This window comes from Oncorhynchus clarkii, chromosome 12 (assembly GCF_045791955.1).
Source record: "Oncorhynchus clarkii lewisi isolate Uvic-CL-2024 chromosome 12, UVic_Ocla_1.0, whole genome shotgun sequence".
Classification (NCBI taxonomy): Eukaryota; Metazoa; Chordata; class Actinopteri; order Salmoniformes; family Salmonidae; genus Oncorhynchus; species Oncorhynchus clarkii.
This window is the reverse complement of record NC_092158.1, coordinates 26,004,608-26,027,344: the sequence shown is the minus strand read 5'-3', so window position 1 is coordinate 26,027,344 and position 22,737 is coordinate 26,004,608. Positions and strand designations below refer to the sequence as shown.

The following is a 22,737-nucleotide window of genomic DNA, read 5'->3' as shown; positions in this document are numbered from 1 at the left end:
GTTGCATTTCTCGGTTATGTGCTAATGAATGAATTAACTTTGTTTATATTTTTTAGTCTTTAATGCGTTCCATAATCGTCTCCCCAGGAGAGTGCTCTCTGTGATTTAGAGGAAATTACAGTCCTCTGGGGAGGGCAGAGAGTCATGACGGCTGTGTAGTCTGAGCTGCTGATTGGTGTGTTTATGGCTATGAAAGGTCTTCTAAATGTGTCTAGTTTGGGAAGGCATACTGAGAGGCTGGGTGTGTAGTGGGCAGTAATATGTATCATGTGTATGATATACAGTATATTATATATACATCACATGTGACTTGTAATGAGCCTATTCAAATGTTTATCTGATGCCATAAAGATAATTTAAAATATACAAGCAAGGTTTAGGCAATGAGTTGAGGTTGACTAGCAAGAATTGGTCTAAGAATTGTCTATCAAAGACAGATATTTAATTAGCATTGTACAGTGAATGGAGTCACATACAAGGCATAGCGTTACAAAGCATTAACAAGCACTACAAACTATACTTTTAGGCATATATATCCTGAGGTTAACTTAGAAGACAAAAACATGAACAAAGAAATGCCTACAAAGCCAGAGGCCTAGAAGCCTAAGAAATGACAATTGATCATACAACCTTCCTCCATGGACTGACTGGATACAGGATAAGAGAGAGAACAGAGGCATTTAATTCCATTTATAACATCTGAAGGTGTAACCTTTCAACCCAAAATCAACCACCATTGACCAATCAAACGATACCAAGTTTACAGTATCCTAAACACTCGCAGGCCTGATCTCCACAGGGTGTCACAGCATTTAAATACTTGTGTGAGGGATGAGACCAGTGTAAATAAGACAGAATTCCTGAGAAGACAATACAAATTCTTTGCATAATGGAGTAATTCAGAGTTCACCCTGTACAGATACAAAGATCATACAGGTTGATATCCATTAGATGGCCATTCCACACTGCTTGGGTCTAGGACTGGCCAGCTGATGACCATTCAATACTGCTTGGGTCTAGGGCTGACCAGCTGATGGTTATTGATTACTGTCACTGGCTCTGGTTGAAAAACAGCTTGCGGTTTGGTAAATTTTGCCTGTCTCTCTCTCGCTCAGCTTGAGGAGCAGGTGTCACGTCTGCAGAGGGAGAAGAATGACCTGCAGTCTCGTATGGAGGAGGACCAGGAGGACATGAATGAGCTGATGAAGAAACACAAGGCTGCCGTCTCCCAGGTAACCCTGCTCCCAACACCCACACAGCCTATTTTCTATAGACCTGCCCTGTAACTATGGTACATACATCCCTCTCAGCTACACTTCCTCAGTTCTATAGACCTGTCCTCTAACTATGGTACATACATCCCTCTCAGCTACACAGCCTCGGTTCTATAGACCTGTCCTCTAACTATGGTACATACATCCCTCTCAGCTACACAGCCTCGGTTCTATAGACCTGTCCTCTAACTATGGTATATACAGTGCCTTGCGAAAGTATTCGGCCCCCTTGAACTTTGCGACCTTTTGCCACATTTCAGGCTTCAAACATAAAGATATAAAACTGTATTTTTTTGTGAAGAATCAACAACAAGTGGTGCACAATCATGAAGTGGAACGACATTTATTGGATATTTCAAACTTTTTTAACAAATCAAAAACTGAAAAATTGGGCGTGCAAAATGATTCAGCCCCTTTACTTTCAGTGCAGCAAACTCTCTCCAGAAGTTCAGTGAGGATCTCTGAATGATCCAATGTTGACCTAAATGACTAATGATGATAAATACAATCCACCTGTGTGTAATCAAGTCTCCGTATAAATGCACCTGCACTGTGATAGTCTCAGAGGTCCGTTAAAAGCGCAGAGAGCATCATGAAGAACAAGGAACACACCAGGCAGGTCCGAGATACTGTTGTGAAGAAGTTTAAAGCCGGATTTGGATACAAAAAGATTTCCCAAGCTTTAAACATCCCAAGGAGCACTGTGCAAGCGATAATATTGAAATGGAAGGAGTATCAGACCACTGCAAATCTACCAAGACCTGGCCGTCCCTCTAAACTTTCAGCTCATACAAGGAGAAGACTGATCAGAGATGCAGCAGAGAGGCCCATGATCACTCTGGATGAACTGCAGAGATCTACAGCTGAGGTGGGAGACTCTGTCCATAGGACAACAATCAGTCGTATATTGCACAAATCTGGCCTTTATGGAAGAGTGGCAAGAAGAAAGCCATTTCTTAAAGATATCCATAAAAAGTGTTGTTTAAAGTTTGCCACAAGCCACCTGGGAGACACACCAAACATGTGGAAGAAGGTGCTCTGGTCAGATGAAACCAAAATTGAACTTTTTGGCAACAATGCAAAATGTTATGTTTGGCGTAAAAGCAACACAGCTCATCACCTTGAACACACCATCCCCACTGTCAAACATGGTGGTGGCAGCATCATGGTTTGGGCCTGCTTTTCTTCAGCAGGGACAGGGAAGATGGTTAAAATTGATGGGAAGATGGATGGAGCCAAATACAGGACCATTCTGGAAGAGAACCTGATGGAGTCTGCAAAAGACCTGAGACTGGGACGGAGATTTGTCTTCCAACAAGACAATGATCCAAAACATAAAGCAAAATCTACAATGGAATGGTTCAAAAATAAACATATCCAGGTGTTAGAATGGCCAAGTCAAAGTCCAGACCTGAATCCAATCGAGAATCTGTGGAAAGAACTGAAAACTGCTGTTCACAAATGCTCTCCATCCAACCTCACTGAGCTCGAGCTGTTTTGCAAGGAGGAATGGGAAAAAATTTCAGTCTCTCGATGTGCAAAACTGATAGAGACATACCCCAAGCGACTTACAGCTGTAATCGCAGCAAAAGGTGGCGCTACAAAGTATTAACTTAAGGGGGCTGAATAATTTTGCACGCCCAATTTTTCAGTTTTTGATTTGTTAAAAAAGTTTGAAATATCCAATAAATGTCGTTCCACTTCATGATTGTGTCCCACTTGTTGTTGATTCTTCACAAAAAAATACAGTTTTATATCTTTATGTTGGAAGCCTGAAATATGGCAAAAGGTCGCAAAGTTCAAGGGGGCCGAATACTTTTTCAAGGCACTGTACATCACTCTTAGCTACACAGCCTCGGTTCTATAGACCTGTCCTCTAACTATGGTACATACATCCCTCTCAGCTACACAGCCTCGGTTCTATAGACCTGTCCTCTAACTATGGTACATACAGTGCATTCGGAAAGTATTCAGACCCCTTCCCTTTTTCTATTTTTTTTTAACGTTACAGGCTTATTCTAAAATGTATTAAAAATAAACAACATATCTTATTTACATCAGTGTTGAGACCCTTTGCTATGCGACTCAAATGAGCTCAGGTGCATCCTGTTTCCATTGGTCATACTTGAGATGTTTCTACAACTTGATTGGAGTCCACCTGTGGAAAGTCAATTGATTGGATATGATTTGGAAAGGCACACACCTGTCTATATAAGGTCCCACAGTTGACAGTTGTCGTGACGTGACTTTCATTACTGTGATAACGGTTATTTATCTTATCAACTAACAGTTTAATTGTTACTCGATTAAATTAATCATGTAACAATTAACTTACTAGGAATATTGTGCACCACGGAAGAAGTTGTTTAAGAAGTTACCATCTCCCGAATTAAACTCTAAAGATATATAAATATGTTATTGATAACAGTCACTTATTAATCAGTACCTCATATCAGTATCATTCTGAACGTCGCAGACTTCTTGACTCCGCAAGAACCCCAGCCTTTTCTGATTATTCAGTTCTACACAAATTGATATAATTATTTATTTACTAACTAAGTAAATAATAACACAGAATACACATGCCACTTACATGAGACAAAAGTCCCAAGTGGACTGACAAGACGGCTTGTTACACAGAGGGAGGGGTAGATAAAGAGCGATATAAGGGGACATTTATCATACATTTGGGGACTACGCTCACAGTAACCATATACCTTGCACACAAACTACCACCCGTTTGGTTAAGGAATGTAATGTATTTACGTGTAGATGTCTTTGTCGTCTCTCTGAAACCAATCGATCCTTCTATGGGAATTGTCTTGATGGGTGTAAGGCTCTGGTTGTCCACCAGAGGTCACAATGTCCTTAGTTCTGGCTTGGCGTTGATGTTTCTTCAACTTCACCAATGATTGTCTGAGATGGGATCTTCTCCTTCCTTTCTCGGGTAGATAGTCAAGTTCTAAATCGCTTTACATTTAGGGGTCCTGAAGGAGCACAGCGGTCTAAGGCACTGCATCTCAGTGCTAGAGGCGTCACTACAGACACCCTGGTTCGAATCCAGTCTGTATCACAACCAGCCGTGATTGGGAGTCCCATAGGGCGTCACACAATTGGCTCAGCGTTGTCCAAGTTTGGCCAGTGTAGGCCATCATTGTAAATAAGAATTTGTTCTTAACTGCCTTTTCTAGTTAAATAAAAACATATAAAAATAAAATGCACAGCTGCAGACTGTCAAATGTTCTGGCCTAGTCTTTATCTTCTTCACCTCGTTTTGAGTTTCCAACCATTTCAACGTGTAGCCACGGCTTCACGTCTGCTGGTCTAGTCTTTGGTTTATTATTCAGGGTTCATCTCCTGACCACTTTACATGCCAGTAGCAACCAGGCAATGTACTGATTTGGTAGTTTCAACCATTCGTAACGTTCAGCTGACGCTGTCCGCCTGCTGGTCTGAGTATGTTCATCCTTAGCGAGTCCTTTTAAGCACTCTAGTAGGAAGGGCAGTTCCATCACACTGACACGCTTTTCTGACCTCATTAGGGGCGTGTCTTAGTTAATGATTTTTCATGTCCATTGCACATTATCTCATTAGAAAATCTAAATCACATTCCTATCTTAACAAAAATAGGTTCATCGTTCTTCATATTGTTATAACATCATATTGGATGGAAGCTTGAAAGCTACAGTAGAATGTGTTTCCTTCCTAATTTGGTTCATACAGTTTTTAATAAAATCACAAAATAAACAATATGACATGATTATTCTTTAGGTCCCCACTGACCATTCCTAACATTCCTATTGTAGAAATATTGTTCCAAGGGCCTCCCGAGTGGCGAAGTGATCGAAGGCACTGCATCACAGTGCTAGCTGTGCCACTAGAGATTCTGGATTCGAGTCCAGGCTCTGCCGCAAGCCGGCCGCGATTGGGAAACCTATGGGGCGGCGCACAATTTGGCCCAGCATCGTCCGGGTTAGGGGGTTTGGCGAGCAGGGATGTCCTTGTCCCGTCGCGCACTAGCGACTCCTGTGGCGGGCCGGGTGCAGTGCACGCTGACACGGTCGCCAGGTGTACGGCGTTTCCTCTGACACATTGGTGCGGCTGGCTTCCAGGTTAAGTGGGCATTGTGTCAAGAAGCGGTGCGGCTTCATGGATCTGGGCTAGTATTCCCCTCTTTGTGTCTTGGGACCCCTCCACCAGCGGTTGGTGTTGGTGTCTGAGTCACAAACGAAAAGGTTGGCTGTCAGCCATTTGCCACGCAGATCTGAGGCCTTGGATCCTCAACCAGGAGAGTCATGACACAGTGCATGGCAGATGGGAGAACCTTGCAGAAGGACAACTGTCTCTGCAGTCCTCCACCAATCAGGCCTTTATGGCAGAGTGGCCAGACAGAAGCCACTCCTCAGTAAAAGGCACATGACAGCCCGCTTGGAGTTTGCCAGAAGGCACCTAATGGACTCTCAGATCATGAGAAACAAGATTCTCTGGTCTGATGAAAGCAATATTATACACTTTGGCCTGAATGCCAAGCGTCATGTCTGGTGGAAACATGGCACCATCCCTACGGTGAAGCATGGTGGTGGCAGCATCATGCTGTTGGGATGTTTTTCAGCGACTGGGACTGTGAGAGTAGTCAGGATCGAGGGAAAGATGAACGGAGTAAAATACAGAGCGATCATTGACGCTCCAGAGTTGTCAGGACCTCAGACTGGGGCAACAGTTCACCTTCCAACAGGACAACAACTCTAAGCACTCAGCCAAGACAATGCAGGAGTGGCTTCGGGACAAGTCTCTGAATGTCCTTGAGTGGCCCAGCCAAAGCCCGAACGTGAACCCGATCGAATAGCTGTTTTTGCTTTGTCATTATGGTGTATTGTGTGTAAAGGAGGGGGGAACAACTATTTAATACATTTTAGAATAAGGCTGTAGCGTAACAAAATGTGGAAATAGTCAAGGGGTCTGAATACTTTCCGAATGTACTGTACATCCCTCTCACATCTCTCTCATGAACACTGCACAGGATGACTAAGCCACCGACCTACTTTTATGAGTGGGCCATGAGTCACGTCTCATAGGAATCACAAGCGACAGCTGATGTGACAATACCTCCATATTCAGCAGTAGTTTATGATAATTTCTCATTTACTTTCTCTCTATGCCTTTAGTGTGACACGGCGTGGGTGCCAGGATCTGTGCACTTTAAAAAGCTGCTAATGTATTTTCCTATGTGTAGGCGGAACTGTTTTGAGACGTTAGAGATAAATGCCACTAAATAGCATTGAGAGATTCAATCTGTTCCACGGGAGATTATATTAATTAGAATAAGATTGTTACAATATATATTATTTTGAATACTTTACTATTGGTTATTAACCCACCTACGTTCAATGTTACCATTCCACATAAGAAACTACTGTAACTGTCTCTTGTGTGTTTTGTGACGTGTCAGTCTGCCAGAGACCTGGCCCAGATCAGTGACATCCAGGTCCAGCTAGAGGAAGCCGTGAAGGAGAAGCAGGAGATCCAGGACAAGGTACACATTGCAACACAAACTTCCATGGCTGCCCGCCAGGGGAACCCCGATCCCACTGAAAGTCCCCCACCTATCCCCCTCCACCCATCCCTGTCACACCTATCTACAAATCAAATATTGTTTGTCACGTACGCAATTCACAGCAGGTATAAACAGTGCATAGAAATGCTTACTTTCAGGCTCCCTCAACCGTGCAGAAGTATGTCCATAATGAAAATCTCAAATAAGTAGGAGAAAGTAGTAAGATAAATAATAAAGGTTATATGTACACAATAGGATATTCAGTATAAATTATCAATGTGTGACGTCGATAATGACTGTATTCGCAAATAAAGTGAATGACTTGGTCAGCAGTGGAATGAATTTTCTAGTATATAAATGGAACAGCAGCGTTGACTGAGTGTGTGTGTATGCTTGTGTGTAAGGTTTTGATGTGTGGTTAGTCAATGCAAATAGTCTCTACTGTGCAGGTAGACAGCTAGGGTTAGCTGTTCACCAGTCTAATGGCCTGGTGGTAGCAGCTGTCTTGGAGCCTGTTGGTCCGAGACCCGATGCGCCGATACCATTTGCCAGATGTTAACAGGGTCTACAGACTGTGGCTCGGGTGACTGGAGTCCTGCACATTCATCAGCCGCTCAGAGGACAACATGCCCTCGGCACAGTCATACATGATGTCCTACACCTACACTATTACCCTGACCTTTACCTGGAGAGGCTCAGAGCTCTGTCTGTGTGCTTAGTGCCTGATCTTACAGCTAATACTGCTGGCTGTAAGGGGGTTTTAAGAGCTGCCACCAAAGGCTGCAATAGATAGCCATCTAAATCCTGTAGCCCTGTAGTGATTAACAGATCCACTATGATAGGAACATTGTGTTCTTTAATCACATGAAAGGCCAGCTCCAAATCCTACTATCAGATGCAAAGCTCCTCATTAGTAGCCGTGGTACATTTTGGATACACTAAATACAAGTATCTCCTCTCCTTTAGTGTATCTCGTCTTAAGAGGGAACAAGTTTACAAAGCATTGATCTTCTTCCCCTCCGTGGTGGGATCTGTGATCATTATTCAGGCCTGGTTCTCCACCTCTCTTTCTGGCCATTACAGGCTACTGGGGTTATGTTATCCTCGGCTTATTGGCTATTAACATTAGATATGCCTAGCATAAAGGGCAACAATAATGCTGGCTAGATTCCCAAAAATTCAGCTGGGGGGGATGATATTCACAATGCAGTTGAAGGTAAGAGGTGAAATGTTCTTATTTGTGCAATAATCAAGCATCTGTTGTAAAAGTATGGAGGCCTAGTATTGATTAGAGAAGAGAGAGGTTGGTTGTGTAGGGCAGAGTGGATGTGTTCAGTGCCGTGTCAATAGCACCCCTCTGTGTGTGTGTGTGTGTGGCCCCCTCCAGTTGCAGTCCCTGCAGAGCCAGCTGGAGTTCCAGGAGCAGTCCATGGTGGAGAAGTCTCTGGCCAGCAGGCAGGAGGCCAAGATCCGCGAGCTGGAGACCAAGTTGGAGTACGAGAGGACCCAGATCAAACGCCTGGAGGTGAGATGAGGGGAGAGGGAGGTAGAGTGGGAGAGGGAGCGAGGTAGCAAGGTGGTGGGACAAGGAGGGAGGGAGAGTGTTGTGTGTGTGAGAGCAAAAGGGGCTTGTATGTGGGAGGTAGAGGGCAAGCTGTGAAGCCACATTTGGGTCATTGAACAAGTGCTGTGAGGGGAAATACATTTTACAACAGCCATACTATCTTTCTCTGGCCAGCTGTGATTTCTGCACACCTGAGCTCAATTGAAATGATCAGTGGCCTCAATTTGACCCTTCTCCAAGTACATTAACCACAAACTTCAAAGTGAAATGTGCTCCGGCACCTATGCTGGATGTCTCAGCTGTGTGTTCGATGAGGTTCTAGAAAGTTCTGACCCGGTTCCGTCTCCTCGTTCCCAGAGCCTGACAGGCCGTCTTAAGGAGAACCTGGAGAAGATGACAGAGGAGAGAGACCACCGCGGGAATGGAGAGAACAGGGAGAAGGAGCAGAACAAACGTGTGCAGAGACAGATGAGGGACATCAAAGAGGAGATGGCTGAGCTGTCCAAGAAGGAGGCTGAGGCCAGCCGCAAGAAGCACGAGCTGGTAAGGAAGAGCGCACAATCCTCATTTGTGGGGTGGAGCAAGCGTTTTGGGGTGACGGTCACTAGTTCTGTGTCATCCTGACCCAATAGGATATGGATATAGAGAGTCTGGAGGCAGCCAATCAGAGCCTGCAGTTGGACCTCAAGCTGGCATTCAAGAGGATCGGAGACCTGCAGGCCGCTATTGAAGACGAGATGGTCGACAGTGACGGAGAAGATCTCATAAACAAGTAGGTCCCTCCCTCTCCCCAGAAGTACAGTTTCTCTTTGTCATAAAATTGAGAAACAGAAACACCTGTTCATTATTTTGACCAGATTTTGTAGTTTCTCTTTACCCCACATTCTTCTCCTCCTTTCTTTTCTCTTTCCTCTCTTTCCTCCTCTTTCTCCTCTAATCTGCTCCCCTGTGCTAATTTTTTTCCTCTTGTTTAGCTCTCTTTATGGGCACATTCAGGGTTACACTACCTCTGAGCCCCACTGAAGTAAACATGACAGTGATACATGGCCTCTGAGTGGGAGTTTAGACTCCTTCTTCCCTTTTCAAACAATGGGGTCAGAGCGAGAATGAGTTAGTTGGTATTCTGAACCACTGCCCAAAACCGTGCAGTATGGATGAGGTTCATCATATTTTTTTTGCAGCAGTTGTTTTGAGGCTTATTGTCATTCTTTAGCACACAATGTAGCTCTATCTACCCTGAGGCACACTACATCCCCGGGTGGTTCTTTTTCACAATCTGTTGGCTGTGTTTCTCATTTTCTGTTACTCACTTTAAAAAATAAATAAAAATTCCTCTCAGTCATTGCCCAGTTTACAAGGCACGGTGACAAAGTATCAGAAACGAAAGAACAAAATATGAGAATGGACAATGCATCCTTTTTCTCAGTATTGTTTGATTTCCAGGTTTTAAAATCTCTGTCACAGATAAGAGAATGGTGCTGTACTATGGAGACATTTCACTCCTGTTGTTTATGAAGACATTTTGAGCAGAAGGAACTTAGTTAAAATGACTAAGGTTAACATCTCTAATTAACTTACTGTTTGAGGGATACTCACTGCTGTGGGAAATTAAAAACAAATAGAATGAACCATTGACACAACAACCATGGACCTTTGCCCTGCATCCTGTGTTATGTGACACGCCGTTCTACATGCATGCTTTTGATACTTTCAATAACCAACCTATCAACTCATTTCATTGTGTTTAAGAGGGTGTTTACTTTTCTCTACAGTACAACCTATTGGTAACACAAGGGCAATTCCACGCCAGACGGGAGCGGAAAATATTTCTGCTATCTCAGATAGCAGTGGTGTAAAGTACTGAAGTAAAAAATACTTTAAAGTACTACTTAAGTAGTTTTTTTGGGGTATCTGTACTTTACTATTTATATTTTTTACAACGTTTACTTAACTACATTCCTATAGAAAATATTGTACTTTTTACTCCATACATTTTCCCTGACGCCCAAAAGTACATTTTGAATGCTTAGCTGAACAGGAAAATGGTCCAATTCGCACACTTATCAAGACAACATCCCTGGTCATCCCTACTGCCTCTGATCTGACGGACTCATTAACCACACATGCTTTGTTTGTAAATTATGTCTAAATGTTGGAGTGTGCCCCTGGCTATTCGTAAATGTAAAAAACACAAAAATGGTGCTGTCTGGTTTGCTTAAAAGAAGGAATTTGAAATGATTTATACTTTTACTTTTGATACATAAGTACATTTTAGTGATTACATTTACTTTTGATACTAAAGTATGTTTAAAATCAAATACTTTTAGACTTTTACTCAAGGACTATTCTACTGGGTGACTTTCACTTTTACTTAAGACATTTTCTATTAAGGTATATTTAATTTTACTCTAGTATGACAATTAGGTACTTTTTCCACTACTGCCAGATTGTTCTGGCAATTCTCAGATTGGAACTTCATTGAGAAAAAGTTTGTTAAACATGCTTTTTACTTTTTTAGAAAATCATGATGGTATTGGTCATTTCGGGCCCTTTTTACACCTATATATGCCTCCTAATGGTGTCATACTCTGTATTTGAGTGTGTCAAATTTCCAGAGTCGGCTCTCTGGTACGTTTAATGATCTGAAAAGAATTTTTACATATAAATTGATACTGATGGGATGATTGATAATGGAGCTCCAATGCTCTTTTCAAATAAACATTATCACGTGATCAATGATGTCTTGAAGCTTAGTTTGATTGTGTGGTTTTTCAAACCGTGTGTTGAAAAATGCAAAATCCCACTGATTTCGCCGTGGTTCCAGTGTCTTCGATTCCAAGTTGCTTTCAAACACCGACCTCTACTGGACACTGTACTTCCAATGTAGTAAGGATTTGTATATGTAGCATCACTTGAACGGTAGCCCTAACAGGTCGGGTTCCCGGGGACCAGAACCATTCAGACAACAGGGAATGGGTCGGGGTCCCGGGGACCAGAACCATTCACAGACAACAGGGAATGGGTCGGGGTCCCGGGGACCAGAACCATTCACAGACAACAGGGAATGGGTCGGGGTCCCGGGGACCAGAACCATTCACAGACAACAGGGAATGGGTTGGGGTCCCGGGGACCATTCACAGACAACAGGGAATGGGTCGGGGTCCCGGGGACCAGAACCATTCACAGACAACAGGGAATGGGTCGGGGTCCCGGGGACCAGAACCATTCACAGACAACAGGGAATGGGGTCAGGGTCCCGGGGACCAGAACCATTCACAGACAACAGGGAATGGGGTCGAATCCCTGCGAAGGCATATTATTTAGAAAATCGTTTTATTTGACGTCACACTTTCTGCACATTGTTCAAACAATTAGTTGTATTTAGTAAAGTATAAGCTTTTGTCTTAAGCATCCTAATAATAATACCATATATTCACAGTTTTTGACAGTAAATGAAATGGATTCACAGCAACAACAACAAAAGGGAAGCGTGATGGAAGCTGTCAACCTACACTGGTAACTAATTGTGGGCTACTAAGACTAACATGCTGACTAGATCAGGCACGCTTGTGCATTCAACATCGCGTGCCTGTTGATTTTGTACATCCATACCAGACGCAATCTGGACAGGTTGAAATATCAAAACTAACTCTGAACCAACTATATTAATTTGGGGCCATGTCGAAACAACACAAACATTCATGGACGTTTAGCTAGCTAGCTTGCTGTTGCTACTGAACTGAGGTCCAAACTCCAGTCCAGTTGGTGATGGTAATGCACCTTAAAGTTGGTTGCCAACCTCCATATAAAGTCCTCAGATGGAGGAGAGATAACTAGATCTAACTGGGTTTCCCCTTTTAAACTGTGTATTAATTGTCAGAGTAGATAACGCACAATTGTGACTCAAAATTAGTTAAATTCTAAAAAGATCCAGAAAAAAGGACGTGCCCGCTAGAGTCGGCATGTAACTGCTGAACCAAGGAGAAAACATCTGACCATCAAACACTGCTTTTATTGATGACCAGCAGATGTCACTAATGTGCATTGTGTTAAAAGCTCAGCGTAATGAACTGAATGCTAGAACACACTATAAGGAGCATAATGACATCAAGATGTCTGGATCATGTTCATAGATCATAGTCTTATGGGAGGCATGTATAGGTCTAAAATGGCCACTTTCATCATGATTTTCTCCAATGGTTTGTGGTAAATCTTTTCAAACATCCTTCCTCCAAATGAAGTTTCTTTGAGAATTGCCCGAACAATCTGAGATACCAAAAATATTGTCAGCTGGCGTGGAATCGCCCTATAGTCTTTGTAGGTCCGCTCTCTGTAGAATCTGGTTGAGCTGCTTGTTTAATATGTTATAGCTTACTCACTTTAGACTTGGACATAAGTCTTTCTGGTTAAGTATTCATTCTAAAGACCCATCATTTGAGTTAACGTTCCGATTCCAGTTGTAGCTCGTCATATTTTGATGAAAAAATGCAAATGTGCGTCGCAATTTTGAATGAAAGTGTGTGTGATTTGTAGTTGGTGTCACCAGTTAAGTGTGTGTGTGATTTGAATGAAAGTGTGTGTGATTTGTAGTTGGTGTCACCAGTTAAGTGTGTGTGTGATTTGAATGAAAGTGTGTGTGATTTGTAGTTGGTGTCACCAGTTAATTTTCTCAGCATGCATTATTTGTATCAGTATTAACCTCTAATTGCTTGTTCCAATAGAGAACACTTCCCTCATCATTCATTTCCTCTTATTGTTATTCATTAATTTGCCAGCAGACAGACAGGCAGCTCATGTGAATCAGAACAGTGCACTGTCTTTGTATGTTAGCATCAAGACTATGGGTTCCTCACTTAGATGCTTTTGAGAAAAGAAAGTGAATCCCCATGGTTACTTACCAAAATTGTCCCCACATTTGATCTGTATGTAAAAGCAGTGCGATAAACAATAATGGAAGAATTGATTTGTCAATTCCCTGAATTTGTCAGGGAATGTTAAGACAGATTAGTGCTCCCATTTTATATTTTCTGACAAGCACTGTAAACATTAAAAGAGGAAAGGATGTCATCTTTCCAGTGCACTATTCTATTTCAGGCAGTTTTTTGTCAAATGGATCATGGTCATGGTGTCATGGTCATCGGTAGATCACACACAACCAATCCTTGAAGAGTGTACAGTACCGTATGTGAGTCAATGTGTACACAGTACTCAAATGACATGGATTTAGTGGATCTGTCTCTGCTATGAGCAGTAAACACAGTGTGTGTGACCATGATGTCGTGGACTTCAGGGAACAGCGGAGGGAGCACACCCCTATCCACATCGACTGGACCGCAGTGGAGAAGGTGGAAAGTTTCAAGTTCCTCGGCGTACTCATCACTGACGATCTGAAATGGTCCACCCACACAGACAGTGTGGCGAAGAAGGCGCAACAGCGCCTCTTCAACCTCAGCAGGCTGAAGAAATTTGTCTTGGCCCCTAAAACCCTCACAAACTTTTACAGATGCACAATTGAGAGCATCCTGTCTGGCTGTATCACCGCCTGGTATGGCCACTGTACCACCCGCAACCGCAGGGCTCTCCAGAGGGTGGTGCGGTCTGCCCAACGCATCACCGGGGGCAAACTACCTGCCCTCCAGGACACCTACACAACCCAATGTCACAGGATGGCCAATAAGATCATCAAGGACATCAACCACCCGAGCCAAGGCCTGTTCACCCCGCTATCATCCAGAAGTCGAGGTCAGTACAGGTGCATCAAATCTGGGACCGAGAGACTGGAAAACGGTTTTTATCTTAAGGCCATCAGACTGTTAAACAGCCATCACTAGCCGGCTTCCACCCGGTTACGCAACCCTGCACCTTAGAGGCTGCTGCCCTATATACATAGACTTGGAATCTCCAAATAGCCCTTACATAGCCTGGAGGTGTGTTTTGGGTCATTGTCCTGTTGAAAAACAAGTGATAGTCCCAGTAAGTGCAAACCAGATGGGATGGCGTATCGCTACAGAATGATGTGGTAGCCATGCTGGTTAAGTGTGCCTTGAATTCTAAATTAATCACCAACAGTGTCACCAGCAAAGCACCATCACACCTCCTCCTCCATGCTTCACGGTGGGAACCACACATGCTGAGATCATCCGTTCACCTGCTCTGCGTCTCACAAAGACACAGCAGTTAGAACCAAAATCTAAAATTTGGACTCATCGAACCAAAGGATAGATTTCCACCGGTCTAATGTCCATTGCTTGTGTTTCATGGCCCAAACAAGTTTCTTCTTATTGGTGTCGTTTAGTAGTGGTTTCTTTGCAGCATTTTGACAATGAAGGCCTGATTCACGCAGTGTCCTCAACAGTTGATGTTGAGATGTCTGTTTCTTGAACTCTGAGGCAATCTGAAGTGCTGTTAACTCTTAATGAACTTATCCTCTGCAGCAGAGGTAACTCTGGGTCTTCCTTTCCTGTCGCGGTCCTCATGATCACCAGTTTCATCATAGTGCTTGGTAGTTTTTGCGATTGCACTTGAAGAAACTTTCAAAGTTCTTGACATTTTCCGGATTGACTGACCTTCGTCCTTAAAGTAATGATGGAGTGTTTCCTTTTGCACATTTGAGCTGTTCTTGCAATAATATGGACTTGGTATTTTACTAAATAGGGCTATCTTTTGTATACCACCCCTACCTTGCCAAGATAAAGCTACTTGTCTCAAACGCATTAAGAAGGAAAGAAATTCCGCAAATTAACTTAACAAGGCACACCTGTTAATTGAAATGCATTCCAGGTGACTACCTCATGAAGCTTGAAGGTTGAGAGAATGCCAAGAGTGTGCAGAGCTGTCATCAAGGCAAAGGGTGGCTACTTTGAAGAATCTCAAATATATCTTGATTTGTTTAACACTTTATTGATTACTACATGATTCCAAATGTGTTATTTCATAGTTTTTGATGTCTTCACTATTATTTTACAATGTAGAAAATAGTAAAAAGAAAGAACCGTTGAATGAGTAGGTCTGTCCAAACTTTTGACTGGTACTGTATATATAATAAATAAAGGTAAAATATGTAACTGAGATATACAACCAGTGGAGGCCGATTGTCAGAAGCAATTAATGTCGAGCTCTAAATCCGGTGGTCCCTGGAGCCTCAGCGCTGTTTCGCCAGTGGTGTGAGGCCAAGGACATAAATTGTGTGACACCATTTGCAAAGCCCTCGATTACAAGCCGCCTCTGTGTGTGCCAAAGCTGCTCCAGTGCAGGTGTTGGTGTGTATGTGGGAAAGATGTGCGTAGTTTTGCCTTGTAGACTTTGTGGGAGTCATTCCTTTCCCATCAAGCTTTGTTTGATACATGGAAAAGGAGAGACCCTGAGTGACTGAATCTAATGTAGCTAATGTTGATGTCCATAGACTGCCGCAATGGCCAGAATTGTGTCTCTTTCTCTCCCCCAAAGTGGTGTCTCCATCCAGTTTGTGTGTGCCTCCATGCAGGTAGAGAGGAGGCAACTCAAACATTTTGTTCTCCATGGAGACTTGGTTGAACGTGTGGTTTATTTTGTTGTCCTGAGCAACATATTGCTAATAGATATGTAAGCAGGGGGATGCTACCCAGCGGTCTATACCATTTAACTATTACCATTTAAGAAGGCCATCATCGGAGACCTCTTTGAATATGATGCACTATGTTGGCTCGTGATAAGCACTTTGCATTCTGTCCCAGCCTCACCAGATAAGCTGGGACATGGGAGATCTGTGCCTTGCTTTGGTATTTGTATTGCTGTCATGCCACATCAGACAATGAACATTGTGGATTGGATTGACGTCAGACACTGAACATTGTGGATTGGATTGACGTCAGACACTGAACATTGTGGATTGGATTGACGTCAGACACTGAACATTGTGGATTGGATTAACGTCAGACACTGAACATTGTGGATTGGATTGACGTCAGACACTGAACATTGTGGATTGGATTGACGTCAGACACTGAACATTTGTTGGTTATGATCCAAATGATTACTCCTCCTTGATTGCAGTGTGTGTTCTTTGAGGATGTTCCTTTTATAGCTCATTCTGTTACTATAAACTAAAGAACACTGCTAGGCTTAATGGTTCCCAGACATATTTGTTCATAATCTAAGTCTTTAGACCCCGTGGGTGCCCTCCCTCTTCCCTCCTCCCATCTCCTTTCCTCTCCTGGAGACAAACAGATGCATAATGCAGAGGCAGAGATGCTTCACCTCTGGGAGTGAGGAACAGATGAATCCGGATTGAAATGTGCCTGCCGACCTTTCAGAGGCATGATCTAATATACTTTCTCCTTGGGTTCCTTCCAGTCTCTGTTTACTGCTTGTTATTGTCAAGGCCAGGGCTAGAGGGCTGTCATCGGCTCAGCCCCAATAACAATCTACATCAACAGGCCACGCTCAGCCACACACCACAGAGGCCTTAACAGCCTGACTATGGCCACCAAGTTAATTACGCCTTCATGAGCTCCATTCATTTGCATTCTGCTCGGAGGCACCACGAGTCGTTTCGCTCGACCGCCCCCGTCGTAAGCGATTATACACTTAACACGGGAAGTGAAAGCACTCAGGTACTGTACCCATATTTATGGATGCACCAATTGTCTAATAGCTGTTTATTCTTGCTTTCAAATTAGCTTTGCTTTAGTTTTTTCATCGAACTTAGTTCGGCATAACTTTAGCTTTGTGACAGATAATTTGATTCATATTCAGAAAGTAGGAGTACAACACTTGACTAGTAAACTAGTTTGCGAATGGGTGCATATGGGTCTTTCATTGCTCGAAGTCAATAGGCTGTAGTGTGGTCTCCCTAAAGCTTGCCTGCCTTTACATAGCACTAACCACAGTTTATTGCCACCATGACTGGAACACATCTGCTGTTTGACTAACTGCATCAGAAAGCTGTTATGTTATGACATTCATGACTTTTGATTGGTCTGTGTGTGTGGGTCATCTCTGTGTTGTACTTCCTGTCCAAACCAACAGTTGTCCTCTGTGGCGGATCTGTAATAGCCCTCCCTGGGTTTAAACTGCTCTGCCTCCTGCAAACAGCAACATAACAACACTGCTCGCTTTCCTTTGGTCTCTCTCCCACAGTGGTGACTACTTGGACACGGACTCAGAGGTGGAGGACCGTGGGGACCATGTTAAGTCCTGGCTGTCCAAGAATAAGGGATCCATCAAGACCCTGTCAGCTGAGGGCAGTCTGAAGAGCTCCAGGTCAGTGTTGTGTTGTCCTGTCTGTCTGTTGGTCTGTTTATTAGCCTCCTCAGTCTTCAGACACTTCATTATGATATCACCCCCCTTCTTTCTGGCTGGTTCCTGATAGAGCAGTGCAGGCTTCCTCATTCCCATCCTATATGCCTTTACCCTGCTGAGAGCTAAAGAGCCCAGGATTACCTGAGGCAGGGTGGAATGGAAGGGTAAGTATTTCATGAGATTAGGTGTCATCTCTCTCTGCCTCCCTATCATCCCTCTAATGACAGCAGGCAGAGGGAAGCAGGCGCTGTGCTGCCTGTCAGATTTATTGAAGTGGCCCATGGCCAGCTGGCATGTCTGCTAAATGGCCCCTCTCTCTGCTCTGCCTGAGATGAATACATCTCCTCCCCCCTGGCAGACAGAACAGGTTAGCCCCGTATATACCTGCTTTCTTTGATGAGCTTTAGCAGATCGACTCACAACCTAACTTTCCGTATTAGACTCGCTTCAATTTCATCATTTCTCTCTCAAGTCTCTAAATTCCCATCTGTTCTCTATCTGTTTCTTTCATGTATCTCTGTTGATTGTTTCCTACACCCTCCTCATGGCCTCTCAGAAATGCAGTGGATGTAGATGCAAAGGAAGGGAAAGACGGTAAGGAGATAAAAGGAGGGAGCAAGGAAGTAGACAGAAGGTCGGTGTCTGCGATGAGTTTCCTAGCTACAGGAAGTGCTCCAACCTGAAAGACTCCATCGAATGCCAAGGGGGTGAGCGCTCCCTCTTCAGTATACCCCGGACCGCACCTTCCTACGCAAGGCCAAGTCTAAGTCCACAGACTGGGACGACAGCATGTTGGTCAGCTCTTAAAATAAGTCCCAAGATGATGACCATTGCTCGGTCATCTCCCAGGCCTACTCTGAGGCCACCAGCAGGACCAGGAAGGGTCTGGAGTGCTGCTGGGCCCCACACAGCCCTGACTTTGACAAGGACTCCAAGGTGTCCTTCCTGGCCCCTAGCATGCCGAACATGGATGATGATATTATGACCACCATTAGCAGCATCACCAGTGTGAGCCGTGAAGAAGGATGAGGGTCTGGGCGGTATTTTCCAGTGTGCGTTGCTCAGTGTCTGACTCGGTGGTGGACTAAAACACCAGGTCTTCCAGCAGCTCCAGCTCCCGCAGAGGCAAGGCCAAGAAGAAGAGCTCAGACTCAAGACGACTGTCGTAACAGGAGGATCTCCAAGACGAATGACAAGAAGTCCAGGAAAGACTCCAGGAAGGAGGAGTCCTCTTCCTCCAGCTCGGCCTCAACTGACTCCTACCGCAGCGCTAACCGTGTGAAGGGAGGTCCAGCCCGCCCCTGCCTCAGATGAGGAAGAGGGCGCTGAACAGAGACCCCAAGAAGAAGAAAAGGATGAACAGCACAGTGATGAAGTATTTCTACAAGTCTGATAGTTGCTAAAGCCCCTGGCCTACAGTAGGTTATGCCTGGGAATGGAGTGAAAGCATGGTGTGACTCTAACCAAACCTGTTGACTTTATAGCAACATTATTAACATGTTAACCCTGTTTGAATACGTATTTATTCATTTGACAAGTTGAAGTTCATGCCAGGTATGAACTTGAAGGTAGCCTAGCGGAAGGTAGCCTAGCAGTTTACATTTTTTATTTAACCTTTATTTAACTAGGCAAGTCGGTTAAGAACAAATTCTTATTTTACAATGACGGCCTATCAGTTTCATTTACTTATTTTTTATTTTGCCTTTATTTAACCAGGTAGGCTAGTTGAGAACAAGTTCTCATTTGCAACTGCGACCTGGCCAAGATAAAGCAAAGAAGTGTGACACAGACAATAACACAGAGTTACACATGGAGTAAACAATAAACCAGCCAATAACACAATAAACAAGTCAATGACACAGTAGAAAAAAGAAAGTCTATATACAGTGTGTGCCAAAGGCATGAGGAGGTAGGCAATAAATAGGCCATAGGAGCGAATAATTTCAATTTAGCAGATTAACACTGGAGGGATAAATGAGCAGATGATGATATGCAAGTAGAGATACTGGTGTGCAAAAGAGCAGAAAAGTAAAAAAAATAAACAGTATTGGGATGAGGTAGATTGGGTGGGCTATTTCCAGATGGACTATGTACAGCTGCAACGATTGGTTAGCTGCTCAGATAGTTGTGAGGGAAATAAAAGTCTCCAACTTCAGCAATTTTTTGCAATTCGTTCCAGTCACTGGCAGCAGAGAACTGGAAGGAAAGGCGGCCAAATGAGGTGTTTGCTTTGGGGATGATCAGTGAGATATACCTGCTGGAACGTGTGCTACGGGTGGGTGTTATCGTGACCAGTGAACTGAGATAAGGCGGAGCTTTACCTAGCATAGACTTATAGACGACCCGGAGCCAGTGGGTCTGGCGACGAATATGTAGCGAGGGCCAGCCGACTATAGCATACAGGTCGCAGTGGTGGGTGGTATAAGGTGATTTGGTAACAAAACGGATGGCACTGTGATAGACTGCATCCAGTTTGCTGAGTAGAGTGTTGGAAGCTGTTTTGTAGATGACATCGCCGAAGTCAAGGATCGGTAAGATAGTCAGTTTTACTAGGGTAGGTTTGGCGGCGTGAGTGAAGGAGGCTTTGTTGCGAAATAGAAAGCCAACTGTAGATTTGATTTTGGATTGGAGATGTTTAATATGAGTCTGGAAGGAGAGTTTACAGTCTAGCCAGACACCTAGGTATTTATAGTTGTCCACATATTCTCGGTCGGAACCGTCCAGGGTGGTGATGCTCGTCGGGCAGGCGGTTGCGGGCAGCCAACGATTGAAAAGCATGCATTTTGTTTTACTAGCGTTTAAGAGCAGTTGGAGGCCACGGAAGAAGTGTTTTATGGCATTGAAGCTCGTTTGGAGGTTAGTTAGCACAGTGTCCAAGGAAGGACGAGAAGTATACAGAATGGTGTCGTCTGCGTGGAGGTGGATCAGAGAATCGCCCGCAGCAAGAGCGACATCATTGATAAACACGGAGAAAAGAGTCGGCCCGAGAATTGAACCCTGTGGTACCCCATAGTCTGCCAGAGGTCTGGACAACATGCCCTCCGATTTCACACACTGAACTCTGTGTCTGCAAAGTAGTTGGTGAACCAGACGAGGCAGTCATTAGAAAAACCAAGGCTATTGAGTCTGCCAATAAGAATACGGTGATTGACAGAGTCGAAAGCCTTGGCCAGGTCGATGAAGACGGCTGCACAGTACTGTCTTTTATTGATGGCGGTTATGATATCGTTTAGTACCTTGAGCGTGGCTGATGTGCACCCATGACCGGCTCGGAAGCCGGATTGCACAGCGGAGAAGGTACGGTGAGATTCAAAATGGTCAGTGATCTGTTTATTAACTTGGCTTTCGAAGACTTTATATAGGCAGGGCAGGATGGGTATAGGTCTGTAACAGTTTGGGTCTAGGGTGTCACCCCCTATGAAGAGGGGGATGACCGCGGCATCTTTCCAATCTTTAGGGATCTCGGACGATACAAAAGAGGTTGAACAGGCTGGTAATAGGGGTTGCAACCATGGCGGAGGATAGTTTTAGAAAGAGAGGGTCCAGATTGTCTAGCCCAGCTGATTTGTACTGGTCCAGGTTTTGCAGCTCTTTCAGAATGTCTACTGTCTGGATTTGGGTGAAGGAGAATCTGGGGAGGCTTGGGCGAGTAGCTGCAAGGGAGGCGGAGCTGTTTGCCGGGGTTGGAGTAGCCAGGAGGAAGGCATGGCCAGCCGTTGAGAAATACCTATTGAAATTTTCGATTATCATGGATTTATCAGTGGTGACCGTGTTACCTAGCCTCAGTGCAGTGGGCAGCTGGGAAGAGGTGCTCTTGTTCTTGTTGACGTTAGTGTCCCAAAATGTTTTGGAGTTAGAGCTACAGGATGCGAATTTCTGCTTGAAAAATCTAACCTTTGCTTTCCTGACTTCCCTCAACAGGTGCACATCGTGGGGACTAGTCGATGTCATTGCAGTCCGCCACATGATGTTTTTGTGCTGGTCAAGGGCAGTCATGTCTGGAGTGAACCAAGGGCTATATCTGTTCTTGGTTCCGCATTTTTTAAACTGTGCATGCTTATCTAAGATGGTGAGGAAATTACTTTTAAAGAATGACCAGGCATCCTCGACTGACGGGATGAGGTCAATATCCTTCCACGATAACCGGGCCAGGTCGATTAGGAAGGCCTGCTCGCAGAAGTGTTTTAGGGAGCGTTTAACAGTGGGGTGTTAAGCATATCCCAGTTTAGGTCAACTAACAGAACAAACTCTGAAGCTAGATGAGGGGTGATCAATTCACACATGGTGTCCAGTGCACAGCTGGGAGTGGAGGGGGGTTCGATAGCAGGTGGCAACAGTGAGAGACTTATTTCTGGAGAGGTTCATTTTTAAAATTAGAAGTTCGAACTGTTTGGGTATGGACCTGGAAAGTATGACATTACTTTGCAGGCTATCTCTGCAGTATATTGCAACTCCTCCTCCTTTGGCAGTTCTATCTTGACGGAAAATGTTGTAGCTGGGTATGGAAATCTCCTGGCCTTCCTAAGCCAGGATTCAGACACGGCAAGAACATCAGGGTTGGCGGAGTGTGCTAAAGCAGTGAGTAAAACAAACTTAGGGAGGAGGCTTCTAATGTTGACATGCATGAAAACGATCACAGAAGACAACAAATGAGGGTGCCTGGGGACACGCAGGGCCTGGATTTACCTCCACATCACCCGAGGAACAGAGGAGGAGTAGGATGAGGGTACGGCTAAAGGCTATCAAAACTGGTCGCCTAGATCGTTGGGGACAAAGAATAAAATGAGCAGATTTCTGGGCGTGATAGAATAGATTCAGGGCATAATGTGCAGACTGGTATGGTGGGGTGTGGGTACAGCGGAGGTACGCCCAGGCACTGAGTGAGGATAAGAGAGGTTGTATCTCTGGATAAGCTGGTTATAATGAGTGAGGGCACCACGTGTGGGAGGTGAGACAAAGGAGGTATCAGAGGTATAAAGAGTGGAACTCGGGGCTCCATTGTGAACTAAAACAATGATAACTAACCTAAACAACAGTATGCAAGGCATATTGACATATGACAGAGA

General features: G+C 44.2%; 1 pseudogene; it reads left to right on the top strand.

The window, feature by feature from the left end:
* The window catches only part of LOC139422422 (unconventional myosin-XVIIIa-like), a 92,680-nt pseudogene extending 73,695 nt beyond the window's left edge, over nucleotides 1–18,985 (top strand).
* The last annotated feature ends 3,752 nt before the right edge of the window (nucleotides 18,986–22,737 follow it).